Source organism: Taudactylus pleione, unplaced genomic scaffold (assembly GCF_031769625.1).
Source record: "Taudactylus pleione unplaced genomic scaffold, aTauple2 ptg000085l, whole genome shotgun sequence".
Lineage (NCBI taxonomy): Eukaryota > Metazoa > Chordata > Amphibia > Anura > Myobatrachidae > Taudactylus > Taudactylus pleione.
The window spans coordinates 11,907,025-11,934,905 of record NW_028284487.1 but is presented as its reverse complement, the minus strand read 5'-3'; the positions used below and the strand labels follow the sequence as shown (position 1 = coordinate 11,934,905).

General features: G+C 35.8%; 6 non-coding genes across 6 annotated transcripts; all 6 read right to left on the bottom strand.

Annotated features, from left to right (window-relative positions):
• Positions 1–349: 349 nt before the first annotated feature.
• TRNAI-AAU (transfer RNA isoleucine (anticodon AAU)) lies at positions 350–423 on the bottom strand. Its single transcript has one exon. It is a non-coding gene; the product is annotated as a tRNA-Ile (tRNA).
• A 3,406-nt stretch (positions 424–3,829) lies between these two features.
• On the bottom strand, positions 3,830–3,903 carry TRNAI-AAU (transfer RNA isoleucine (anticodon AAU)). The gene has a single exon. It is a non-coding gene; the product is annotated as a tRNA-Ile (tRNA).
• A 2,569-nt stretch (positions 3,904–6,472) lies between these two features.
• TRNAI-AAU (transfer RNA isoleucine (anticodon AAU)) lies at positions 6,473–6,546 on the bottom strand. Its single transcript has one exon. It is a non-coding gene; the product is annotated as a tRNA-Ile (tRNA).
• A 4,294-nt stretch (positions 6,547–10,840) lies between these two features.
• Positions 10,841–10,914, bottom strand: TRNAI-AAU (transfer RNA isoleucine (anticodon AAU)). The gene has a single exon. It is a non-coding gene; the product is annotated as a tRNA-Ile (tRNA).
• A 6,928-nt stretch (positions 10,915–17,842) lies between these two features.
• On the bottom strand, positions 17,843–17,916 carry TRNAI-AAU (transfer RNA isoleucine (anticodon AAU)). The gene has a single exon. It is a non-coding gene; the product is annotated as a tRNA-Ile (tRNA).
• A 3,406-nt stretch (positions 17,917–21,322) lies between these two features.
• TRNAI-AAU (transfer RNA isoleucine (anticodon AAU)) lies at positions 21,323–21,396 on the bottom strand. The gene has a single exon. It is a non-coding gene; the product is annotated as a tRNA-Ile (tRNA).
• Between the last annotated feature and the right edge of the window lie 6,485 nt (positions 21,397–27,881).

The following is a 27,881-nucleotide window of genomic DNA, read 5'->3' as shown; positions in this document are numbered from 1 at the left end:
TTCTTCTCTTCTTAAAACTTAGTCCCCCATAGTAGATTCAATCACCAAATAAATGTCCTGATTGATTAATTAGCCTTAGCATTTCTTAGATTTGCCATATTGCTATATTTGAGAAAAAGTTTTCTATGTATGCCATATAGAGAAATGCTGCATCAGCCAAAGGATGACATTTTTGTTTATTCCTAACATGGATTTAAAAATTCTCTGTTTTGTATGTGTCTATGATGTTCTCTAGCAAGTTTCAAGGGCTGCTAACTGTAGCCAATGCATTCATCCCACACTTCATGCACTTTGCCGCTGGATAAAATCCCTTCTTGGCATTTCTTGTAGGACAACAAGAAAAAGCACATGGCCCGTATGGGGATCGAACACATGACCTTGGCGTTATTAGCACCACGCTCTAACCAACTGAGCTAACCGGCCAAACATAAAAGCATCAGCAAACACAAAAATGCCAAATGTACCTAAAACAGGAGAACATTCAGTATTTCAATATTGAGTAGAGGAAGACTCTCTAATAATGGGTTCCATGGTGTAATGGTGAGCACTTTGGACTTTGAATCCTGTAATCTGATTTCAAATCTTGGTGGTACCTAACTTTGTTCAATTTCCTTAAAGTTGAATTTTAGGATAGCTTATCTATATTTAAACTTTGTATAAATCCCATCATCTTCAGTGGTTTTTTTACTGCAAACTAATTTTGAAGCTGTTTCAAATCAGTTTTCAACTGGAGAGATGTTTGTCAAACATTTGGAAATAGGAAAAGTTGCAATAAGAATGCAGTGATCCATCACTTGTGCTATGGTTTTAAGATATTCTGGTTTTAAGAATTTTCTTCTTCAGTGTGCACTAATGAGAGTAAAGGTCTGTTCTTCTTCTCTTCTTAAAACTTAGTCCCCCATAGTAGATTCAATCACCAAATAAATGTCCTGATTGATTAATTAGCCTTAGCATTTCTTAGATTTGCCATATTGCTATATTTGAGAAAAAGTTTTCTATGTATGCCATACAGAGAAATGCTGCATCAGCCAAAGGATGACATTTTTGTTTATTCCTAACATGGATTTAAAAATTCTCTGTTTTGTATGTGTCTATGATGTTCTCTTGCAAGTTTCAAGGGCTGCTAACTGTAGCCAATGCATTCATCCCACACTTCATGCACTTTGCCGCTGGATAAAATCCCTTCTTGGCATTTCTTGTAGGACAACAAGAAAAAACACATGACCTTGGCATTATTAGCACCACGCTCTAACCAACTGAGCTAACCGGCCAAACATAAAAGCATCAGCAAACACAAAAATGCCAAATGTACCTAAAACAGGAGAACATTCAGTATTTCAAAGATCAGCAATATTGAGTAGAGGAAGACTCTCTAATAATGGGTTCCATGGTGTAATGGTGAGCACTTTGGACTTTGAATCCAGTATTCTGATTTCAAATCTTGGTGAGACCTAACTTTGTTCAATTTCCTTAAAGTTGAATTTTAGGATAGCTTATCTATATTTAAACTTTGTATAAATCCCATCATCTTCAGTGGTTTTTTTACTCCAAACTAATTTTTAAGCTGTTTCAAATCAGTTTTCAACTGGAGAGATGTTTGTCAAACATTTGGAAATAGGAAAAGTTGCAATAAGAATGCAGTGATCCATCACTTGTGCTATGGTTTTAAGATATTCTGGTTTTAAGAATTTTCTTCTTCAGTGTGCACTAATGAGAGTAAAGGTCTGTTCTTCTTCTCTTCTTAAAACTTAGTCCCCCATAGTAGATTCAATCACCAAATAAATGTCCTGATTGATTAATTTGCCATAGCATTTCTTAGATTTGCCATATTGCTATATTTGAGAAAAAGTTTTCTATGTATGCCATATAGAGAAATGCTGCATCAGCCAAAGGATGACATTTTTGTTTATTCCTAACATGGATTTAAAAATTCTCTGTTATGTATGTGTCTATGATGTTCTCTAGCAAGTTTCAAGTGCTGCTAACTGTAGCCAATGCATTCATCCCACACTTCATGCACTTTGCCGCTGGATAAAATCCCTTCTTGGCATTTCTTGTAGGACAACAAGAAAAAGCACATGGCCCGTATGGGAATCGAACACATGACCTTGGTGTTATTAGCACAACACTCTAACCAACTGAGCTAACCGGCCAAACATAAAAGCATCAGCAAACACAAAAATGCCAAATGTACCTAAAACAGGAGAACATTCAGTATTTCAAAGATCAGCAATATTGAGTAGAGGAGGACTCTCTAATAATGGGTTCCATGGTGTAATGGTGAGCACTTTGGACTTTGAATCCAGTAATCTGATTTCAAATCTTGGTGGGACCTAACTTTGTTCAATTTCCTTAAAGTTGAATTTTAGGATAGCTTATCTATATTTAAACTTTGTATAAATCCCATCATCTTCAGTGGTTTTTTTACTCCAAACTAATTTTGAAGCTGTTTCAAATCAGTTTTCAACTGGAGAGATGTTTGTCAAACATTTGGAAATAGGAAAAGTTGCAATAAGAATGCAGTGATCCATCACTTGTGCTATGGTTTTAAGATATTCTGGTTTTAAGAATTTTCTTCTTCAGTGTGCACTAATGAGAGTAAAGGTCTGTTCTTCTTCTCTTCTTAAAACTTAGTCCCCCATAGTAGATTCAATCACCAAATAAATGTCCTGATTGATTAATTAGCCTTAGCATTTCTTAGATTTGCCATATTGCTATATTTGAGAAAAAGTTTTCTATGTATGCCATATAGAGAAATGCTGCATCAGCCAAAGGATGACATTTTTGTTTATTCCTAACATGGATTTAAAAATTCTCTGTTTTGTATGTGTCTATGATGTTCTCTAGCAAGTTTCAAGGGCTGCTAACTGTAGCCAATGCATTCATCCCACACTTCATGCACTTTGCCGCTGGATAAAATCCCTTCTTGGCATTTCTTGTAGGACAACAAGAAAAAGCACATGGCCCGTATGGGGATCGAACACATGACCTTGGCGTTATTAGCACCACGCTCTAACCAACTGAGCTATCCGGCCAAACATAAAAGCATCAGCAAACACAAAAATGCCAAATGTACCTAAAACAGGAGAACATTCAGTATTTCAATATTGAGTAGAGGAAGACTCTCTAATAATGGGTTCCATGGTGTAATGGTGAGCACTTTGGACTTTGAATCCTGTAATCTGATTTCAAATCTTGGTGGTACCTAACTTTGTTCAATTTCCTTAAAGTTGAATTTTAGGATAGCTTATCTATATTTAAACTTTGTATAAATCCCATCATCTTCAGTGGTTTTTTTACTGCAAACTAATTTTGAAGCTGTTTCAAATCAGTTTTCAACTGGAGAGATGTTTGTCAAACATTTGGAAATAGGAAAAGTTGCAATAAGAATGCAGTGATCCATCACTTGTGCTATGGTTTTAAGATATTCTGGTTTTAAGAATTTTCTTCTTCAGTGTGCACTAATGAGAGTAAAGGTCTGTTCTTCTTCTCTTCTTAAAACTTAGTCCCCCATAGTAGATTCAATCACCAAATAAATGTCCTGATTGATTAATTAGCCTTAGCATTTCTTAGATTTGCCATATTGCTATATTTGAGAAAAAGTTTTCTATGTATGCCATATAGAGAAATGCTGCATCAGCCAAAGGATGACATTTTTGTTTATTCCTAGCATGGATTTAAAAATTCTCTGTTTTGTATGTGTCTATGATGTTCTCTAGCAAGTTTCAAGGGCTGCTAACTGTAGCCAATGCATTCATCCCACACTTCATGCACTTTGCCGCTGGATAAAATCCCTTATTGGCATTTCTTGCCAACAAGAAAAAGCACATGGCCCGTATGGGGATCAAACCCATGACCTTGGCGTTATTAGCACCACGCTCTAACCAACTGAGCTAACCGGCCAAACATAAAAGCATCAGCAAACACAAAAATGCCAAATGTACCTAAAACAGGAGAACATTCAGTATTTCAAAGATCAGCAATATTGAGTAGAGGAAGACTCTCTAATAATGGGTTCCATGGTGTAATGGTGAGCACTTTGGACTTTGAATCCAGTAATCTGATTTCAAATCTTGGTGGGACCTAACTTTGTTCAATTTCCTTAAAGTTGAATTTTAGGATAGCTTATCTATATTTAAACTTTGTATAAATCCCATCATCTTCAGTGGTTTTTTTACTCCAAACTAATTTTGAAGCTGTTTCAAATCAGTTTTCAACTGGAGAGATGTTTGTCAAACATTTGGAAATAGGAAAAGTTGCAATAAGAATGCAGTGATCCATCACTTGTGCTATGGTTTTAAGATATTCTGGTTTTAAGAATTTTCTTCTTCAGTGTGCACTAATGAGAGTAAAGGTCTGTTCTTCTTCTCTTCTTAAAACTTAGTCCCCCATAGTAGATTCAATCACCAAATAAATGTCCTGATTGATTAATTAGCCTTAGCATTTCTTAGATTTGCCATATTGCTATATTTGAGAAAAAGTTTTCTATGTATGCCATATAGAGAAATGCTGCATCAGCCAAAGGATGACATTTTTGTTTATTCCTAACATGGATTTAAAAATTCTCTGTTTTGTATGTGTCTATGATGTTCTCTAGCAAGTTTCAAGGGCTGCTAACTGTAGCTAATGCATTCATCCCACACTTCATGCACTTTGCCGCTGGATAAAATCCCTTCTTGGCATTTCTTGTAGGACAACAAGAAGAAGCACATGGCCCGTATGGGGATCAAACACATGACCTTGGCATTATTAGCACCTTGCTCTAACCAACTGAGCTAACCGGCCAAACATAAAAACATCAGCAAACACAAAAATGCCAAATGTACCTAAAACAGGAGAACATTCAGTATTTCAAAGATCAGCACTATTGAGTAGAGGAAGACTCTCTAATAATGGGTTCCATGGTGTAATGGTGAGCACTTTGGACTTTGAATCCAGTAATCTGATTTCAAATCTTGGTGGGACCTAACTTTGTTCAATTTGCTTAAAGTTGAATTTTAGGATAGCTTATCTATATTTAAACTTTGTATAAATCCCATCATCTTCAGTGGTTTTTTTACTCCAAACTAATTTTGAAGCTGTTTCAAATCAGTTTTCAACTGGAGAGATGTTTGTCAAACATTTGGAAATAGGAAAAGTTGCAATAAGAATGCAGTGATCCATCACTTGTGCTATGGTTTTAAGATATTCTGGTTTTAAGAATTTTCTTCTTCAGTGTGCACTAATGAGAGTAAAGGTCTGTTCTTCTTCTCTTCTTAAAACTTAGTCCCCCATAGTAGATTCAATCACCAAATAAATGTCCTGATTGATTAATTAGCCTTAGCATTTCTTAGATTTGCCATATTGCTATATTTGAGAAAAAGTTTTCTATGTATGCCATATAGAGAAATGCTGCATCAGCCAAAGGATGACATTTTTGTTTATTCCTAACATGGATTTAAAAATTCTCTGTTTTGTATGTGTCTATGATGTTCTCTAGCAAGTTTCAAGGGCTGCTAACTGTAGCCAATGCATTCATCCCACACTTCATGCACTTTGCCGCTGGATAAAATCCCTTCTTGGCATTTCTTGCCAACAAGAAAAAGCACATGGCCCATATGGGGATCGAACACATGACCTTGGCGTTATTAGCACCACACTCTAACCAACTGAGCTAACTGGCCAAACATAAAAACATCAGCAAACACAAAAATGCCAAATGTACCTAAAACAGGAGAACATTCAGTATTTCAAAGATCAGCAATATTGAGTAGAGGAAGACTCTCTAATAAAGGGTTCCATGGTGTAATGGTGAGCACTTTGGACTTTGAATCCAGTAATCTGATTTCAAATCTTGGTGGGACCTAACTTTGTTCAATTTCCTTAAAGTTGAATTTTAGGATAGCTTATCTATATTTAAACTTTGTATAAATCCCATCATCTTCAGTGGTTTTTTTACTCCAAACTAATTTTGAAGCTGTTTCAAATCAGTTTTCAACTGGAGAGATGTTTGTCAAACATTTGGAAATAGGAAAAGTTGCAATAAGAATGCAGTGATCCATCACTTGTGCTATGGTTTTAAAATATTCTGGTTTTAAGAATTTTCTTCTTCAGTGTGCACTAATGAGAGTAAAGGTCTGTTCTTCTTCTCTTCTTAAAACTTAGTCCCCCATAGTAGATTCAATCACCAAATAAATGTCCTGATTGATTAATTAGCCTTAGCATTTCTTAGATTTTGCCATATTGCTATATTTGAGAAAAAGTTTTCTATGTATGCCATATAGAGAAATGCTGCATCAGCCAAAGGATGACATTTTTGTTTATTCCTAACATGGATTTAAAAATTCTCTGTTTTGTATGTGTCTATGATGTTCTCTAGCAAGTTTCAAGGGCTGCTAACTGTAGCCAATGCATTCATCCCACACTTCATGCACTTTGCCGCTGGATAAAATCCATTCTTGGCATTTCTTGTAGGACAACAAGAAAAAGCACATGGCCCGTATGGGGATCGAACACATGACCTTGGCGTTATTAGCACCACGCTCTAACCAACTGAGCTAACCGGCCAAACATAAAAGCATCAGCAAACACAAAAATGCCAAATGTACCTAAAACAGGAGAACATTCAGTATTTCAATATTGAGTAGAGGAAGACTCTCTAATAATGGGTTCCATGGTGTAATGGTGAGCACTTTGGACTTTAAATCCTGTAATCTGATTTCAAATCTTGGTGGTACCTAACTTTGTTCAATTTCCTTAAAGTTGAATTTTAGGATAGCTAATCTATATTTAAACTTTGTATAAATCCCATCATCTTCAGTGGTTATTTTACTGCAAACTAATTTTGAAGCTGTTTCAAATCAGTTTTCAACTGGAGAGATGTTTGTCAAACATTTGGAATTAGGAAAAGTTGCAATAAGAATGCAGTGATCCATCACTTGTGCTATGGTTTTAAGATATTCTGGTTTTAAGAATTTTCTTCTTCAGTGTGCACTAATGAGAGTAAAGGTCTGTTCTTCTTCTCATCTTAAAACTTAGTCCCCCATAGTAGATTCAATCACCAAATAAATGTCCTGATTGATTAATTTGCCACAGCATTTCTTAGATTTGCCATATTGCTATATTTGAGAAAAAGTTTTCTATGTATGCCATATAGAGAAATGCTGCATCAGCCAAAGGATGACATTTTTGTTTATTCCTAACATGGATTTAAAAATTCTCTGTTTTGTATGTGTCTATGATGTTCTCTTGCAAGTTTCAAGGGCTGCTAACTGTAGCCAATGCATTCATCCCACACTTCATGCACTTTGCCGCTGGATAAAATCCCTTCTTGGCATTTCTTGCCAACAAGAAAAAGCACATGGCCCATATGGGGATCAAACCCATGACCTTGGTGTTATTAGCACCAAACTCTAACCAACTGAGCAAACCGGCCAAACATAAAAGCATCAGCAAACACAAAAATGCCAAATGTACCTAAAACAGGAGAGCATTCAGTATTTCAAAGATCAGCAATATTGAGTAGAGGAAGACTCTCTAATAATGGGTTCCATGGTGTAATGGTGAGCACTTTGGACTTTGAATCCAGTAATCTGATTTCAAATCTTGGTGGGACCTAACTTTGTTCAATTTCCTTAAAGTTGAATTTTAGGATAGCTTATCTATATTTAAACTTTGTATAAATCCCATCATCTTCAGTGGTTTTTTTACTCCAAACTAATTTTGAAGCTGTTTCAAATCAGTTTTCAACTGGAGAGATGTTTGTCAAACATTTGGAAATAGGAAAAGTTGCAATAAGAATGCAGTGATCCATCACTTGTGCTATGGTTTTAAGATATTCTGGTTTTAAGAATTTTCTTCTTCAGTGTGCACTAATGAGAGTAAAGGTCTGTTCTTCTTCTCGTCTTAAAACTTAGTCCCCCATAGTAGATTCAATCACCAAATAAATGTCCTGATTGATTAATTTGCCACAGCATTTCTTAGATTTGCCATATTGCTATATTTGAGAAAAAGTTTTCTATGTATGCCATATAGAGAAATGCTGCATCAGCCAAAGGATGACATTTTTGTTTATTCCTAACATGGATTTAAAAATTCTCTGTTTTGTATGTGTCTATGATGTTCTCTTGCAAGTTTCAAGGGCTGCTAACTGTAGCCAATGCATTCATCCCACACTTCATGCACTTTGCCGCTGGATAAAATCCCTTCTTGGCATTTCTTGCCAACAAGAAAAAGCACATGGCCCATATGGGGATCAAACCCATGACATTGGTGTTATTAGCACCAAGCTCTAACCAACTGAGCAAACCGGCCAAACATAAAAGCATCAGCAAACACAAAAATGCCAAATGTACCTAAAACAGGAGAACATTCAGTATTTCAAAGATCAGCAATATTGAGTAGAGGAAGACTCTCTAATAATGGGTTCCATGGTGTAATGGTGAGCACTTTGGACTTTGAATCCAGTAATCTGATTTCAAATCTTGGTGGGACCTAACTTTGTTCAATTTCCTTAAAGTTGAATTTTAGGATAGCTTATCTATATTTAAACTTTGTATAAATCCCATCATCTTCAGTGGTTTTTTTACTCCAAACTAATTTTGAAGCTGTTTCAAATCAGTTTTCAACTGGAGAGATGTTTGTCAAACATTTGGAAATAGGAAAAGTTGCAATAAGAATGCAGTGATCCATCACTTGTGCTATGGTTTTAAGATATTCTGGTTTTAAGAATTTTCTTCTTCAGTGTGCACTAATGAGAGTAAAGGTCTGTTCTTCTTCTCTTCTTAAAACTTAGTCCCCCATAGTAGATTCAATCACCAAATAAATGTCCTGATTGATTAATTTGCCACAGCATTTCTTAGATTTGCCATATTGCTATATTTGAGAAAAAGTTTTCTATGTATGCCATATAGAGAAATGCTGCATCAGCCAAAGGATGACATTTTTGTTTATTCCTAACATGGATTTAAAAATTCTCTGTTTTGTATGTGTCTATGATGTTCTCTTGCAAGTTTCAAGGGCTGCTAACTGTAGCCAATGCATTCATCCCACACTTCATGCACTTTGCCGCTGGATAAAATCCCTTCTTGGCATTTCTTGTAGGACAACAAGAAAAAACACATGACCTTGGCATTATTAGCACCACGCTCTAACCAACTGAGCTAACCGGCCAAACATAAAAGCATCAGCAAACACAAAAATGCCAAATGTACCTAAAACAGGAGAACATTCAGTATTTCAAAGATCAGCAATATTGAGTAGAGGAAGACTCTCTAATAATGGGTTCCATGGTGTAATGGTGAGCACTTTGGACTTTGAATCCAGTATTCTGATTTCAAATCTTGGTGAGACCTAACTTTGTTCAATTTCCTTAAAGTTGAATTTTAGGATAGCTTATCTATATTTAAACTTTGTATAAATCCCATCATCTTCAGTGGTTTTTTTACTCCAAACTAATTTTTAAGCTGTTTCAAATCAGTTTTCAACTGGAGAGATGTTTGTCAAACATTTGGAAATAGGAAAAGTTGCAATAAGAATGCAGTGATCCATCACTTGTGCTATGGTTTTAAGATATTCTGGTTTTAAGAATTTTCTTCTTCAGTGTGCACTAATGAGAGTAAAGGTCTGTTCTTCTTCTCTTCTTAAAACTTAGTCCCCCATAGTAGATTCAATCACCAAATAAATGTCCTGATTGATTAATTTGCCATAGCATTTCTTAGATTTGCCATATTGCTATATTTGAGAAAAAGTTTTCTATGTATGCCATATAGAGAAATGCTGCATCAGCCAAAGGATGACATTTTTGTTTATTCCTAACATGGATTTAAAAATTCTCTGTTATGTATGTGTCTATGATGTTCTCTAGCAAGTTTCAAGTGCTGCTAACTGTAGCCAATGCATTCATCCCACACTTCATGCACTTTGCCGCTGGATAAAATCCCTTCTTGGAATTTCTTGTAGGACAACAAGAAAAAGCACATGGCCCGTATGGGGATCGAACACATGACCTTGGTGTTATTAGCACAACACTCTAACCAACTGAGCTAACCGGCCAAACATAAAAGCATCAGCAAACACAAAAATGCCAAATGTACCTAAAACAGGAGAACATTCAGTATTTCAAAGATCAGCAATATTGAGTAGAGGAAGACTCTCTAATAATGGGTTCCATGGTGTAATGGTGAGCACTTTGGACTTTGAATCCAGTAATCTGATTTCAAATCTTGGTGGGACCTAACTTTGTTCAATTTCCTTAAAGTTGAATTTTAGGATAGCTTATCTATATTTAAACTTTGTATAAATCCCATCATCTTCAGTGGTTTTTTTACTCCAAACTAATTTTGAAGCTGTTTCAAATCAGTTTTCAACTGGAGAGATGTTTGTCAAACATTTGGAAATAGGAAAAGTTGCAATAAGAATGCAGTGATCCATCACTTGTGCTATGGTTTTAAGATATTCTGGTTTTAAGAATTTTCTTCTTCAGTGTGCACTAATGAGAGTAAAGGTCTGTTCTTCTTCTCTTCTTAAAACTTAGTCCCCCATAGTAGATTCAATCACCAAATAAATGTCCTGATTGATTAATTAGCCTTAGCATTTCTTAGATTTGCCATATTGCTATATTTGAGAAAAAGTTTTCTATGTATGCCATATAGAGAAATGCTGCATCAGCCAAAGGATGACATTTTTGTTTATTCCTAACATGGATTTAAAAATTCTCTGTTTTGTATGTGTCTATGATGTTCTCTAGCAAGTTTCAAGGGCTGCTAACTGTAGCCAATGCATTCATCCCACACTTCATGCACTTTGCCGCTGGATAAAATCCCTTCTTGGCATTTCTTGTAGGACAACAAGAAAAAGCACATGGCCCGTATGGGGATCGAACACATGACCTTGGCGTTATTAGCACCACGCTCTAACCAACTGAGCTAACCGGCCAAACATAAAAGCATCAGCAAACACAAAAATGCCAAATGTACCTAAAACAGGAGAACATTCAGTATTTCAATATTGAGTAGAGGAAGACTCTCTAATAATGGGTTCCATGGTGTAATGGTGAGCACTTTGGACTTTGAATCCTGTAATCTGATTTCAAATCTTGGTGGTACCTAACTTTGTTCAATTTCCTTAAAGTTGAATTTTAGGATAGCTAATCTATATTTAAACTTTGTATAAATCCCATCATCTTCAGTGGTTTTTTTACTGCAAACTAATTTTGAAGCTGTTTCAAATCAGTTTTCAACTGGAGAGATGTTTGTCAAACATTTGGAATTAGGAAAAGTTGCAATAAGAATGCAGTGATCCATCACTTGTGCTATGGTTTTAAGATATTCTGGTTTTAAGAATTTTCTTCTTCAGTGTGCACTAATGAGAGTAAAGGTCTGTTCTTCTTCTCGTCTTAAAACTTAGTCCCCCATAGTAGATTCAATCACCAAATAAATGTCCTGATTGATTAATTTGCCACAGCATTTCTTAGATTTGCCATATTGCTATATTTGAGAAAAAGTTTTCTATGTATGCCATATAGAGAAATGCTGCATCAGCCAAAGGATGACATTTTTGTTTATTCCTAACATGGATTTAAAAATTCTCTGTTTTGTATGTGTCTATGATGTTCTCTTGCAAGTTTCAAGGGCTGCTAACTGTAGCCAATGCATTCATCCCACACTTCATGCACTTTGCCGCTGGATAAAATCCCTTCTTGGCATTTCTTGCCAACAAGAAAAAGCACATGGCCCATATGGGGATCAAACCCATGACCTTGGTGTTATTAGCACCACGCTCTAACCAACTGAGCAAACCGGCCAAACATAAAAGCATCAGCAAACACAAAAATGCCAAATGTACCTAAAACAGGAGAGCATTCAGTATTTCAAAGATCAGCAATATTGAGTAGAGGAAGACTCTCTAATAATGGGTTCCATGGTGTAATGGTGAGCACTTTGGACTTTGAATCCAGTAATCTGATTTCAAATCTTGGTGGGACCTAACTTTGTTCAATTTCCTTAAAGTTGAATTTTAGGATAGCTTATCTATATTTAAACTTTGTATAAATCCCATCATCTTCAGTGGTTTTTTTACTCCAAACTAATTTTGAAGCTGTTTCAAATCAGTTTTCAACTGGAGAGATGTTTGTCAAACATTTGGAAATAGGAAAAGTTGCAATAAGAATGCAGTGATCCATCACTTGTGCTATGGTTTTAAGATATTCTGGTTTTAAGAATTTTCTTCTTCAGTGTGCACTAATGAGAGTAAAGGTCTGTTCTTCTTCTCGTCTTAAAACTTAGTCCCCCATAGTAGATTCAATCACCAAATAAATGTCCTGATTGATTAATTTGCCACAGCATTTCTTAGATTTGCCATATTGCTATATTTGAGAAAAAGTTTTCTATGTATGCCATATAGAGAAATGCTGCATCAGCCAAAGGATGACATTTTTGTTTATTCCTAACATGGATTTAAAAATTCTCTGTTTTGTATGTGTCTATGATGTTCTCTTGCAAGTTTCAAGGGCTGCTAACTGTAGCCAATGCATTCATCCCACACTTCATGCACTTTGCCGCTGGATAAAATCCCTTCTTGGCATTTCTTGCCAACAAGAAAAAGCACATGGCCCATATGGGGATCAAACCCATGACCTTGGTGTTATTAGCACCACGCTCTAACCAACTGAGCAAACCGGCCAAACATAAAAGCACCAGCAAACACAAAAATGCCAAATGTACCTAAAACAGGAGAGCATTCAGTATTTCAAAGATCAGCAATATTGAGTAGAGGAAGACTCTCTAATAATGGGTTCCATGGTGTAATGGTGAGCACTTTGGACTTTGAATCCAGTAATCTGATTTCAAATCTTGGTGGGACCTAACTTTGTTCAATTTCCTTAAAGTTGAATTTTAGGATAGCTTATCTATATTTAAACTTTGTATAAATCCCATCATCTTCAGTGGTTTTTTTACTCCAAACTAATTTTGAAGCTGTTTCAAATCAGTTTTCAACTGGAGAGATGTTTGTCAAACATTTGGAAATAGGAAAAGTTGCAATAAGAATGCAGTGATCCATCACTTGTGCTATGGTTTTAAGATATTCTGGTTTTAAGAATTTTCTTCTTCAGTGTGCACTAATGAGAATAAAGGTCTGTTCTTCTTCTCGTCTTAAAACTTAGTCCCCCATAGTAGATTCAATCACCAAATAAATGTCCTGATTGATTAATTTGCCACAGCATTTCTTAGATTTGCCATATTGCTATATTTGAGAAAAAGTTTTCTATGTATGCCATATAGAGAAATGCTGCATCAGCCAAAGGATGACATTTTTGTTTATTCCTAACATGGATTTAAAAATTCTCTGTTTTGTATGTGTCTATGATGTTCTCTTGCAAGTTTCAAGGGCTGCTAACTGTAGCCAATGCATTCATCCCACACTTCATGCACTTTGCCGCTGGATAAAATCCCTTCTTGGCATTTCTTGCCAACAAGAAAAAGCACATGGCCCATATGGGGATCAAACCCATGACCTTGGTGTTATTAGCACCAAGCTCTAACCAACTGAGCAAGCCGGCCAAACATAAAAGCATCAGCAAACACAAAAATGCCAAATGTACCTAAAACAGGAGAGCATTCAGTATTTCAAAGATCAGCAATATTGAGTAGAGGAAGACTCTCTAATAATGGGTTCCATGGTGTAATGGTGAGCACTTTGGACTTTGAATCCAGTAATCTGATTTCAAATCTTGGTGGGACCTAACTTTGTTCAATTTCCTTAAAGTTGAATTTTAGGATAGCTTATCTATATTTAAACTTTGTATAAATCCCATCATCTTCAGTGGTTTTTTTACTCCAAACTAATTTTGAAGCTGTTTCAAATCAGTTTTCAACTGGAGAGATGTTTGTCAAACATTTGGAAATAGGAAAAGTTGCAATAAGAATGCAGTGATCCATCACTTGTGCTATGGTTTTAAGATATTCTGGTTTTAAGAATTTTCTTCTTCAGTGTGCACTAATGAGAATAAAGGTCTGTTCTTCTTCTCGTCTTAAAACTTAGTCCCCCATAGTAGATTCAATCACCAAATAAATGTCCTGATTGATTAATTTGCCACAGCATTTCTTAGATTTGCCATATTGCTATATTTGAGAAAAAGTTTTCTATGTATGCCATATAGAGAAATGCTGCATCAGCCAAAGGATGACATTTTTGTTTATTCCTAACATGGATTTAAAAATTCTCTGTTTTGTATGTGTCTATGATGTTCTCTTGCAAGTTTCAAGGGCTGCTAACTGTAGCCAATGCATTCATCCCACACTTCATGCACTTTGCCGCTGGATAAAATCCCTTCTTGGCATTTCTTGCCAACAAGAAAAAGCACATGGCCCATATGGGGATCAAACCCATGACCTTGGTGTTATTAGCACCAAGCTCTAACCAACTGAGCAAGCCGGCCAAACATAAAAGCATCAGCAAACACAAAAATGCCAAATGTACCTAAAACAGGAGAGCATTCAGTATTTCAAAGATCAGCAATATTGAGTAGAGGAAGACTCTCTAATAATGGGTTCCATGGTGTAATGGTGAGCACTTTGGACTTTGAATCCAGTAATCTGATTTCAAATCTTGGTGGGACCTAACTTTGTTCAATTTCCTTAAAGTTGAATTTTAGGATAGCTTATCTATATTTAAACTTTGTATAAATCCCATCATCTTCAGTGGTTTTTTTACTCCAAACTAATTTTGAAGCTGTTTCAAATCAGTTTTCAACTGGAGAGATGTTTGTCAAACATTTGGAAATAGGAAAAGTTGCAATAAGAATGCAGTGATCCATCACTTGTGCTATGGTTTTAAGATATTCTGGTTTTAAGAATTTTCTTCTTCAGTGTGCACTAATGAGAGTAAAGGTCTGTTCTTCTTCTCGTCTTAAAACTTAGTCCCCCATAGTAGATTCAATCACCAAATAAATGTCCTGATTGATTAATTTGCCACAGCATTTCTTAGATTTGCCATATTGCTATATTTGAGAAAAAGTTTTCTATGTATGCCATATAGAGAAATGCTGCATCAGCCAAAGGATGACATTTTTGTTTATTCCTAACATGGATTTAAAAATTCTCTGTTTTGTATGTGTCTATGATGTTCTCTTGCAAGTTTCAAGGGCTGCTAACTGTAGCCAATGCATTCATCCCACACTTCATGCACTTTGCCGCTGGATAAAATCCCTTCTTGGCATTTCTTGCCAACAAGAAAAAGCACATGGCCCATATGGGGATCAAACCCATGACCTTGGTGTTATTAGCACCACGCTCTAACCAACTGAGCAAACCGGCCAAACATAAAAGCATCAGCAAACACAAAAATGCCAAATGTACCTAAAACAGGAGAGCATTCAGTATTTCAAAGATCAGCAATATTGAGTAGAGGAAGACTCTCTAATAATGGGTTCCATGGTGTAATGGTGAGCACTTTGGACTTTGAATCCAGTAATCTGATTTCAAATCTTGGTGGGACCTAACTTTGTTCAATTTCCTTAAAGTTGAATTTTAGGATAGCTTATCTATATTTAAACTTTGTATAAATCCCATCATCTTCAGTGGTTTTTTTACTCCAAACTAATTTTGAAGCTGTTTCAAATCAGTTTTCAACTGGAGAGATGTTTGTCAAACATTTGGAAATAGGAAAAGTTGCAATAAGAATGCAGTGATCCATCACTTGTGCTATGGTTTTAAGATATTCTGGTTTTAAGAATTTTCTTCTTCAGTGTGCACTAATGAGAGTAAAGGTCTGTTCTTCTTCTCGTCTTAAAACTTAGTCCCCCATAGTAGATTCAATCACCAAATAAATGTCCTGATTGATTAATTTGCCACAGCATTTCTTAGATTTGCCATATTGCTATATTTGAGAAAAAGTTTTCTATGTATGCCATATAGAGAAATGCTGCATCAGCCAAAGGATGACATTTTTGTTTATTCCTAACATGGATTTAAAAATTCTCTGTTTTGTATGTGTCTATGATGTTCTCTTGCAAGTTTCAAGGGCTGCTAACTGTAGCCAATGCATTCATCCCACACTTCATGCACTTTGCCGCTGGATAAAATCCCTTCTTGGCATTTCTTGTAGGACAACAAGAAAAAACACATGACCTTGGCATTATTAGCACCACGCTCTAACCAACTGAGCTAACCGGCCAAACATAAAAGCATCAGCAAACACAAAAATGCCAAATGTACCTAAAACAGGAGAACATTCAGTATTTCAAAGATCAGCAATATTGAGTAGAGGAAGACTCTCTAATAATGGGTTCCATGGTGTAATGGTGAGCACTTTGGACTTTGAATCCAGTATTCTGATTTCAAATCTTGGTGAGACCTAACTTTGTTCAATTTCCTTAAAGTTGAATTTTAGGATAGCTTATCTATATTTAAACTTTGTATAAATCCCATCATCTTCAGTGGTTTTTTTACTCCAAACTAATTTTTAAGCTGTTTCAAATCAGTTTTCAACTGGAGAGATGTTTGTCAAACATTTGGAAATAGGAAAAGTTGCAATAAGAATGCAGTGATCCATCACTTGTGCTATGGTTTTAAGATATTCTGGTTTTAAGAATTTTCTTCTTCAGTGTGCACTAATGAGAGTAAAGGTCTGTTCTTCTTCTCTTCTTAAAACTTAGTCCCCCATAGTAGATTCAATCACCAAATAAATGTCCTGATTGATTAATTTGCCATAGCATTTCTTAGATTTGCCATATTGCTATATTTGAGAAAAAGTTTTCTATGTATGCCATATAGAGAAATGCTGCATCAGCCAAAGGATGACATTTTTGTTTATTCCTAACATGGATTTAAAAATTCTCTGTTATGTATGTGTCTATGATGTTCTCTAGCAAGTTTCAAGTGCTGCTAACTGTAGCCAATGCATTCATCCCACACTTCATGCACTTTGCCGCTGGATAAAATCCCTTCTTGGCATTTCTTGTAGGACAACAAGAAAAAGCACATGGCCCGTATGGGGATCGAACACATGACCTTGGTGTTATTAGCACAACACTCTAACCAACTGAGCTAACCGGCCAAACATAAAAGCATCAGCAAACACAAAAATGCCAAATGTACCTAAAACAGGAGAACATTCAGTATTTCAAAGATCAGCAATATTGAGTAGAGGAAGACTCTCTAATAATGGGTTCCATGGTGTAATGGTGAGCACTTTGGACTTTGAATCCAGTAATCTGATTTCAAATCTTGGTGGGACCTAACTTTGTTCAATTTCCTTAAAGTTGAATTTTAGGATAGCTTATCTATATTTAAACTTTGTATAAATCCCATCATCTTCAGTGGTTTTTTTACTCCAAACTAATTTTGAAGCTGTTTCAAATCAGTTTTCAACTGGAGAGATGTTTGTCAAACATTTGGAAATAGGAAAAGTTGCAATAAGAATGCAGTGATCCATCACTTGTGCTATGGTTTTAAGATATTCTGGTTTTAAGAATTTTCTTCTTCAGTGTGCACTAATGAGAGTAAAGGTCTGTTCTTCTTCTCTTCTTAAAACTTAGTCCCCCATAGTAGATTCAATCACCAAATAAATGTCCTGATTGATTAATTAGCCTTAGCATTTCTTAGATTTGCCATATTGCTATATTTGAGAAAAAGTTTTCTATGTATGCCATATAGAGAAATGCTGCATCAGCCAAAGGATGACATTTTTGTTTATTCCTAACATGGATTTAAAAATTCTCTGTTTTGTATGTGTCTATGATGTTCTCTAGCAAGTTTCAAGGGCTGCTAACTGTAGCCAATGCATTCATCCCACACTTCATGCACTTTGCCGCTGGATAAAATCCCTTCTTGGCATTTCTTGTAGGACAACAAGAAAAAGCACATGGCCCGTATGGGGATCGAACACATGACCTTGGCGTTATTAGCACCACGCTCTAACCAACTGAGCTAACCGGCCAAACATAAAAGCATCAGCAAACACAAAAATGCCAAATGTACCTAAAACAGGAGAACATTCAGTATTTCAATATTGAGTAGAGGAAGACTCTCTAATAATGGGTTCCATGGTGTAATGGTGAGCACTTTGGACTTTGAATCCTGTAATCTGATTTCAAATCTTGGTGGTACCTAACTTTGTTCAATTTCCTTAAAGTTGAATTTTAGGATAGCTTATCTATATTTAAACTTTGTATAAATCCCATCATCTTCAGTGGTTTTTTTACTGCAAACTAATTTTGAAGCTGTTTCAAATCAGTTTTCAACTGGAGAGATGTTTGTCAAACATTTGGAAATAGGAAAAGTTGCAATAAGAATGCAGTGATCCATCACTTGTGCTATGGTTTTAAGATATTCTGGTTTTAAGAATTTTCTTCTTCAGTGTGCACTAATGAGAGTAAAGGTCTGTTCTTCTTCTCTTCTTAAAACTTAGTCCCCCATAGTAGATTCAATCACCAAATAAATGTCCTGATTGATTAATTAGCCTTAGCATTTCTTAGATTTGCCATATTGCTATATTTGAGAAAAAGTTTTCTATGTATGCCATACAGAGAAATGCTGCATCAGCCAAAGGATGACATTTTTGTTTATTCCTAACATGGATTTAAAAATTCTCTGTTTTGTATGTGTCTATGATGTTCTCTTGCAAGTTTCAAGGGCTGCTAACTGTAGCCAATGCATTCATCCCACACTTCATGCACTTTGCCGCTGGATAAAATCCCTTCTTGGCATTTCTTGTAGGACAACAAGAAAAAACACATGACCTTGGCATTATTAGCACCACGCTCTAACCAACTGAGCTAACCGGCCAAACATAAAAGCATCAGCAAACACAAAAATGCCAAATGTACCTAAAACAGGAGAACATTCAGTATTTCAAAGATCAGCAATATTGAGTAGAGGAAGACTCTCTAATAATGGGTTCCATGGTGTAATGGTGAGCACTTTGGACTTTGAATCCAGTATTCTGATTTCAAATCTTGGTGAGACCTAACTTTGTTCAATTTCCTTAAAGTTGAATTTTAGGATAGCTTATCTATATTTAAACTTTGTATAAATCCCATCATCTTCAGTGGTTTTTTTACTCCAAACTAATTTTTAAGCTGTTTCAAATCAGTTTTCAACTGGAGAGATGTTTGTCAAACATTTGGAAATAGGAAAAGTTGCAATAAGAATGCAGTGATCCATCACTTGTGCTATGGTTTTAAGATATTCTGGTTTTAAGAATTTTCTTCTTCAGTGTGCACTAATGAGAGTAAAGGTCTGTTCTTCTTCTCTTCTTAAAACTTAGTCCCCCATAGTAGATTCAATCACCAAATAAATGTCCTGATTGATTAATTTGCCATAGCATTTCTTAGATTTGCCATATTGCTATATTTGAGAAAAAGTTTTCTATGTATGCCATATAGAGAAATGCTGCATCAGCCAAAGGATGACATTTTTGTTTATTCCTAACATGGATTTAAAAATTCTCTGTTATGTATGTGTCTATGATGTTCTCTAGCAAGTTTCAAGTGCTGCTAACTGTAGCCAATGCATTCATCCCACACTTCATGCACTTTGCCGCTGGATAAAATCCCTTCTTGGCATTTCTTGTAGGACAACAAGAAAAAGCACATGGCCCGTATGGGAATCGAACACATGACCTTGGTGTTATTAGCACAACACTCTAACCAACTGAGCTAACCGGCCAAACATAAAAGCATCAGCAAACACAAAAATGCCAAATGTACCTAAAACAGGAGAACATTCAGTATTTCAAAGATCAGCAATATTGAGTAGAGGAGGACTCTCTAATAATGGGTTCCATGGTGTAATGGTGAGCACTTTGGACTTTGAATCCAGTAATCTGATTTCAAATCTTGGTGGGACCTAACTTTGTTCAATTTCCTTAAAGTTGAATTTTAGGATAGCTTATCTATATTTAAACTTTGTATAAATCCCATCATCTTCAGTGGTTTTTTTACTCCAAACTAATTTTGAAGCTGTTTCAAATCAGTTTTCAACTGGAGAGATGTTTGTCAAACATTTGGAAATAGGAAAAGTTGCAATAAGAATGCAGTGATCCATCACTTGTGCTATGGTTTTAAGATATTCTGGTTTTAAGAATTTTCTTCTTCAGTGTGCACTAATGAGAGTAAAGGTCTGTTCTTCTTCTCTTCTTAAAACTTAGTCCCCCATAGTAGATTCAATCACCAAATAAATGTCCTGATTGATTAATTAGCCTTAGCATTTCTTAGATTTGCCATATTGCTATATTTGAGAAAAAGTTTTCTATGTATGCCATATAGAGAAATGCTGCATCAGCCAAAGGATGACATTTTTGTTTATTCCTAACATGGATTTAAAAATTCTCTGTTTTGTATGTGTCTATGATGTTCTCTAGCAAGTTTCAAGGGCTGCTAACTGTAGCCAATGCATTCATCCCACACTTCATGCACTTTGCCGCTGGATAAAATCCCTTCTTGGCATTTCTTGTAGGACAACAAGAAAAAGCACATGGCCCGTATGGGGATCGAACACATGACCTTGGCGTTATTAGCACCACGCTCTAACCAACTGAGCTATCCGGCCAAACATAAAAGCATCAGCAAACACAAAAATGCCAAATGTACCTAAAACAGGAGAACATTCAGTATTTCAATATTGAGTAGAGGAAGACTCTCTAATAATGGGTTCCATGGTGTAATGGTGAGCACTTTGGACTTTGAATCCTGTAATCTGATTTCAAATCTTGGTGGTACCTAACTTTGTTCAATTTCCTTAAAGTTGAATTTTAGGATAGCTTATCTATATTTAAACTTTGTATAAATCCCATCATCTTCAGTGGTTTTTTTACTGCAAACTAATTTTGAAGCTGTTTCAAATCAGTTTTCAACTGGAGAGATGTTTGTCAAACATTTGGAAATAGGAAAAGTTGCAATAAGAATGCAGTGATCCATCACTTGTGCTATGGTTTTAAGATATTCTGGTTTTAAGAATTTTCTTCTTCAGTGTGCACTAATGAGAGTAAAGGTCTGTTCTTCTTCTCTTCTTAAAACTTAGTCCCCCATAGTAGATTCAATCACCAAATAAATGTCCTGATTGATTAATTAGCCTTAGCATTTCTTAGATTTGCCATATTGCTATATTTGAGAAAAAGTTTTCTATGTATGCCATATAGAGAAATGCTGCATCAGCCAAAGGATGACATTTTTGTTTATTCCTAGCATGGATTTAAAAATTCTCTGTTTTGTATGTGTCTATGATGTTCTCTAGCAAGTTTCAAGGGCTGCTAACTGTAGCCAATGCATTCATCCCACACTTCATGCACTTTGCCGCTGGATAAAATCCCTTCTTGGCATTTCTTGCCAACAAGAAAAAGCACATGGCCCGTATGGGGATCAAACCCATGACCTTGGCGTTATTAGCACCACGCTCTAACCAACTGAGCTAACCGGCCAAACATAAAAGCATCAGCAAACACAAAAATGCCAAATGTACCTAAAACAGGAGAACATTCAGTATTTCAAAGATCAGCAATATTGAGTAGAGGAAGACTCTCTAATAATGGGTTCCATGGTGTAATGGTGAGCACTTTGGACTTTGAATCCAGTAATCTGATTTCAAATCTTGGTGGGACCTAACTTTGTTCAATTTCCTTAAAGTTGAATTTTAGGATAGCTTATCTATATTTAAACTTTGTATAAATCCCATCATCTTCAGTGGTTTTTTTACTCCAAACTAATTTTGAAGCTGTTTCAAATCAGTTTTCAACTGGAGAGATGTTTGTCAAACATTTGGAAATAGGAAAAGTTGCAATAAGAATGCAGTGATCCATCACTTGTGCTATGGTTTTAAGATATTCTGGTTTTAAGAATTTTCTTCTTCAGTGTGCACTAATGAGAGTAAAGGTCTGTTCTTCTTCTCTTCTTAAAACTTAGTCCCCCATAGTAGATTCAATCACCAAATAAATGTCCTGATTGATTAATTAGCCTTAGCATTTCTTAGATTTGCCATATTGCTATATTTGAGAAAAAGTTTTCTATGTATGCCATATAGAGAAATGCTGCATCAGCCAAAGGATGACATTTTTGTTTATTCCTAACATGGATTTAAAAATTCTCTGTTTTGTATGTGTCTATGATGTTCTCTAGCAAGTTTCAAGGGCTGCTAACTGTAGCTAATGCATTCATCCCACACTTCATGCACTTTGCCGCTGGATAAAATCCCTTCTTGGCATTTCTTGTAGGACAACAAGAAGAAGCACATGGCCCGTATGGGGATCAAACACATGACCTTGGCATTATTAGCACCTTGCTCTAACCAACTGAGCTAACCGGCCAAACATAAAAACATCAGCAAACACAAAAATGCCAAATGTACCTAAAACAGGAGAACATTCAGTATTTCAAAGATCAGCAATATTGAGTAGAGGAAGACTCTCTAATAATGGGTTCCATGGTGTAATGGTGAGCACTTTGGACTTTGAATCCAGTAATCTGATTTCAAATCTTGGTGGGACCTAACTTTGTTCAATTTGCTTAAAGTTGAATTTTAGGATAGCTTATCTATATTTAAACTTTGTATAAATCCCATCATCTTCAGTGGTTTTTTTACTCCAAACTAATTTTGAAGCTGTTTCAAATCAGTTTTCAACTGGAGAGATGTTTGTCAAACATTTGGAAATAGGAAAAGTTGCAATAAGAATGCAGTGATCCATCACTTGTGCTATGGTTTTAAGATATTCTGGTTTTAAGAATTTTCTTCTTCAGTGTGCACTAATGAGAGTAAAGGTCTGTTCTTCTTCTCTTCTTAAAACTTAGTCCCCCATAGTAGATTCAATCACCAAATAAATGTCCTGATTGATTAATTAGCCTTAGCATTTCTTAGATTTGCCATATTGCTATATTTGAGAAAAAGTTTTCTATGTATGCCATATAGAGAAATGCTGCATCAGCCAAAGGATGACATTTTTATTTATTCCTAACATGGATTTAAAAATTCTCTGTTTTGTATGTGTCTATGATGTTCTCTAGCAAGTTTCAAGGGCTGCTAACTGTAGCCAATGCATTCATCCCACACTTCATGCACTTTGCCGCTGGATAAAATCCCTTCTTGGCATTTCTTGCCAACAAGAAAAGCACATGGCACGTATGGGGATCAAACCAATGACCTTGGCGTTATTAGCACCACGCTCTAACCAACTGAGCTAACCGGCCAAACATAAAAGCATCAGCAAACACAAAAATGCCAAATGTACCTAAAACAGGAGAACATTCAGTATTTCAAAGATCAGCAATATTGAGTAGAGGAAGACTCTCTAATAATGGGTTCCATGGTGTAATGGTGAGCACTTTGAATCCAGTATTCTGATTTCAAATCTTGGTGAGACCTAACTTTGTTCAATTTCCTTAAAGTTGAATTTTAGGATAGCTGATCTATATTTAAACTTTGTATAAATCCCATCATCTTCAGTGGTTTTTTTACTCCAAACTAATTTTTAAGCTGTTTCAAATCAGTTTTCAACTGGAGAGATGTTTGTCAAACATTTGGAAATAGGAAAAGTTGCAATAAGAATGCAGTGATCCATCACTTGTGCTATGGTTTTAAGATATTCTGGTTTTAAGAATTTTCTTCTTCAGTGTGCACTAATGAGAGTAAAGGTCTGTTCTTCTTCTCTTCTTAAAACTTAGTCCCCCATAGAAGATTCAATCACCAAATAAATGTCCTGATTGATTAATTAGCCTTAGCATTTCTTAGATTTGCCATATTGCTATATTTGAGAAAAAGTTTTCTATGTATGCCATATAGAGAAATGCTGCATCAGCCAAAGGATGACATTTTTGTTTATTCCTAACATGGATTTAAAAATTCTCTGTTTTGTATGTGTCTATGATGTTCTCTAGCAAGTTTCAAGGGCTGCTAACTGTAGCCAATGCATTCATCCCACACTTCATGCACTTTGCCGCTGGATAAAATCCCTTCTTGGCATTTCTTGCCAACAAGAAAAAGCACATGGCCCATATGGGGATCGAACACATGACCTTGGTGTTATTAGCACCACACTCTAACCAACTGAGCTAACTGGCCAAACATAAAAACATCAGCAAACACAAAAATGCCAAATGTACCTAAAACAGGAGAACATTCAGTATTTCAAAGATCAGCAATATTGAGTAGAGGAAGACTCTCTAATAAAGGGTTCCATGGTGTAATGGTGAGCACTTTGGACTTTGAATCCAGTAATCTGATTTCAAATCTTGGTGGGACCTAACTTTGTTCAATTTCCTTAAAGTTGAATTTTAGGATAGCTTATCTATATTTAAACTTTGTATAAATCCCATCATCTTCAGTGGTTTTTTTACTCCAAACTAATTTTGAAGCTGTTTCAAATCAGTTTTCAACTGGAGAGATGTTTGTCAAACATTTGGAAATAGGAAAAGTTGCAAAAAGAATGCAGTGATCCATCACTTGTGCTATGGTTTTAAAATATTCTGGTTTTAAGAATTTTCTTCTTCAGTGTGCACTAATGAGAGTAAAGGTCTGTTCTTCTTCTCTTCTTAAAACTTAGTCCCCCATAGTAGATTCAATCACCAAATAAATGTCCTGATTGATTAATTAGCCTTAGCATTTCTTAGATTTTGCCATATTGCTATATTTGAGAAAAAGTTTTCTATGTATGCCATATAGAGAAATGCTGCATCAGCCAAAGGATGACATTTTTGTTTATTCCTAACATGGATTTAAAAATTCTCTGTTTTGTATGTGTCTATGATGTTCTCTAGCAAGTTTCAAGGGCTGCTAACTGTAGCCAATGCATTCATCCCACACTTCATGCACTTTGCCGCTGGATAAAATCCATTCTTTGCATTTCTTGTAGGACAACAAGAAAAAGCACATGGCCCGTATGGGGATCGAACACATGACCTTGGCGTTATTAGCACCACGCTCTAACCAACTGAGCTAAGCGGCCAAACATAAAAGCATCAGCAAACACAAAAATGCCAAATGTACCTAAAACAGGAGAACATTCAGTATTTCAATATTGAGTAGAGGAAGACTCTCTAATAATGGGTTCCATGGTGTAATGGTGAGCACTTTGGACTTTGAATCCTGTAATTTGATTTCAAATCTTGGTGGTACCTAACTTTGTTCAATTTCCTTAAAGTTGAATTTTAGGATAGCTAATCTATATTTAAACTTTGTATAAATCCCATCATCTTCAGTGGTTATTTTACTGCAAACTAATTTTGAAGCTGTTTCAAATCAGTTTTCAACTGGAGAGATGTTTGTCAAACATTTGGAATTAGGAAAAGTTGCAATAAGAATGCAGTGATCCATCACTTGTGCTATGGTTTTAAGATATTCTGGTTTTAAGAATTTTCTTCTTCAGTGTGCACTAATGAGAGTAAAGGTCTGTTCTTCTTCTCATCTTAAAACTTAGTCCCCCATAGTAGATTCAATCACCAAATAAATGTCCTGATTGATTAATTTGCCACAGCATTTCTTAGATTTGCCATATTGCTATATTTGAGAAAAAGTTTTCTATGTATGCCATATAGAGAAATGCTGCATCAGCCAAAGGATGACATTTTTGTTTATTCCTAACATGGATTTAAAAATTCTCTGTTTTGTATGTGTCTATGATGTTCTCTTGCAAGTTTCAAGGGCTGCTAACTGTAGCCAATGCATTCATCCCACACTTCATGCACTTTGCCGCTGGATAAAATCCCTTCTTGGCATTTCTTGCCAACAAGAAAAAGCACATGGCCCATATGGGGATCAAACCCATGACCTTGGTGTTATTAGCACCAAACTCTAACCAACTGAGCAAACCGGCCAAACATAAAAGCATCAGCAAACACAAAAATGCCAAATGTACCTAAAACAGGAGAGCATTCAGTATTTCAAAGATCAGCAATATTGAGTAGAGGAAGACTCTCTAATAATGGGTTCCATGGTGTAATGGTGAGCACTTTGGACTTTGAATCCAGTAATCTGATTTCAAATCTTGGTGGGACCTAACTTTGTTCAATTTCCTTAAAGTTGAATTTTAGGATAGCTTATCTATATTTAAACTTTGTATAAATCCCATCATCTTCAGTGGTTTTTTTACTCCAAACTAATTTTGAAGCTGTTTCAAATCAGTTTTCAACTGGAGAGATGTTTGTCAAACATTTGGAAATAGGAAAAGTTGCAATAAGAATGCAGTGATCCATCACTTGTGCTATGGTTTTAAGATATTCTGGTTTTAAGAATTTTCTTCTTCAGTGTGCACTAATGAGAGTAAAGGTCTGTTCTTCTTCTCGTCTTAAAACTTAGTCCCCCATAGTAGATTCAATCACCAAATAAATTTCCTGATTGATTAATTTGCCACAGCATTTCTTAGATTTGCCATATTGCTATATTTGAGAAAAAGTTTTCTATGTATGCCATATAGAGAAATGCTGCATCAGCCAAAGGATGACATTTTTGTTTATTCCTAACATGGATTTAAAAATTCTCTGTTTTGTATGTGTCTATGATGTTCTCTTGCAAGTTTCAAGGGCTGCTAACTGTAGCCAATGCATTCATCCCACACTTCATGCACTTTGCCGCTGGATAAAATCCCTTCTTGGCATTTCTTGCCAACAAGAAAAAGCACATGGCCCATATGGGGATCAAACCCATGACCTTGGTGTTATTAGCACCACGCTCTAACCAACTGAGCAAACCGGCCAAACATAAAAGCATCAGCAAACACAAAAATGCCAAATGTACCTAAAACAGGAGAGCATTCAGTATTTCAAAGATCAGCAATATTGAGTAGAGGAAGACTCTCTAATAATGGGTTCCATGGTGTAATGGTGAGCACTTTGGACTTTGAATCCAGTAATCTGATTTCAAATCTTGGTGGGACCTAACTTTGTTCAATTTCCTTAAAGTTGAATTTTAGGATAGCTTATCTATATTTAAACTTTGTATAAATCCCATCATCTTCAGTGGTTTTTTTACTCCAAACTAATTTTGAAGCTGTTTCAAATCAGTTTTCAACTGGAGAGATGTTTGTCAAACATTTGGAAATAGGAAAAGTTGCAATAAGAATGCAGTGATCCATCACTTGTGCTATGGTTTTAAGATATTCTGGTTTTAAGAATTTTCTTCTTCAGTGTGCACTAATGAGAGTAAAGGTCTGTTCTTCTTCTCGTCTTAAAACTTAGTCCCCCATAGTAGATTCAATCACCAAATAAATGTCCTGATTGATTAATTTGCCACAGCATTTCTTAGATTTGCCATATTGCTATATTTGAGAAAAAGTTTTCTATGTATGCCATATAGAGAAATGCTGCATCAGCCAAAGGATGACATTTTTGTTTATTCCTAACATGGATTTAAAAATTCTCTGTTTTGTATGTGTCTATGATGTTCTCTTGCAAGTTTCAAGGGCTGCTAACTGTAGCCAATGCATTCATCCCACACTTCATGCACTTTGCCGCTGGATAAAATCCCTTCTTGGCATTTCTTGCCAACAAGAAAAAGCACATGGCCCATATGGGGATCAAACCCATGACATTGGTGTTATTAGCACCAAGCTCTAACCAACTGAGCAAACCGGCCAAACATAAAAGCATCAGCAAACACAAAAATGCCAAATGTACCTAAAACAGGAGAGCATTCAGTATTTCAAAGATCAGCAATATTGAGTAGAGGAAGACTCTCTAATAATGGGTTCCATGGTGTAATGGTGAGCACTTTGGACTTTGAATCCAGTAATCTGATTTCAAATCTTGGTGGGACCTAACTTTGTTCAATTTCCTTAAAGTTGAATTTTAGGATAGCTTATCTATATTTAAACTTTGTATAAATCCCATCATCTTCAGTGGTTTTTTTACTCCAAACTAATTTTGAAGCTGTTTCAAATCAGTTTTCAACTGGAGAGATGTTTGTCAAACATTTGGAAATAGG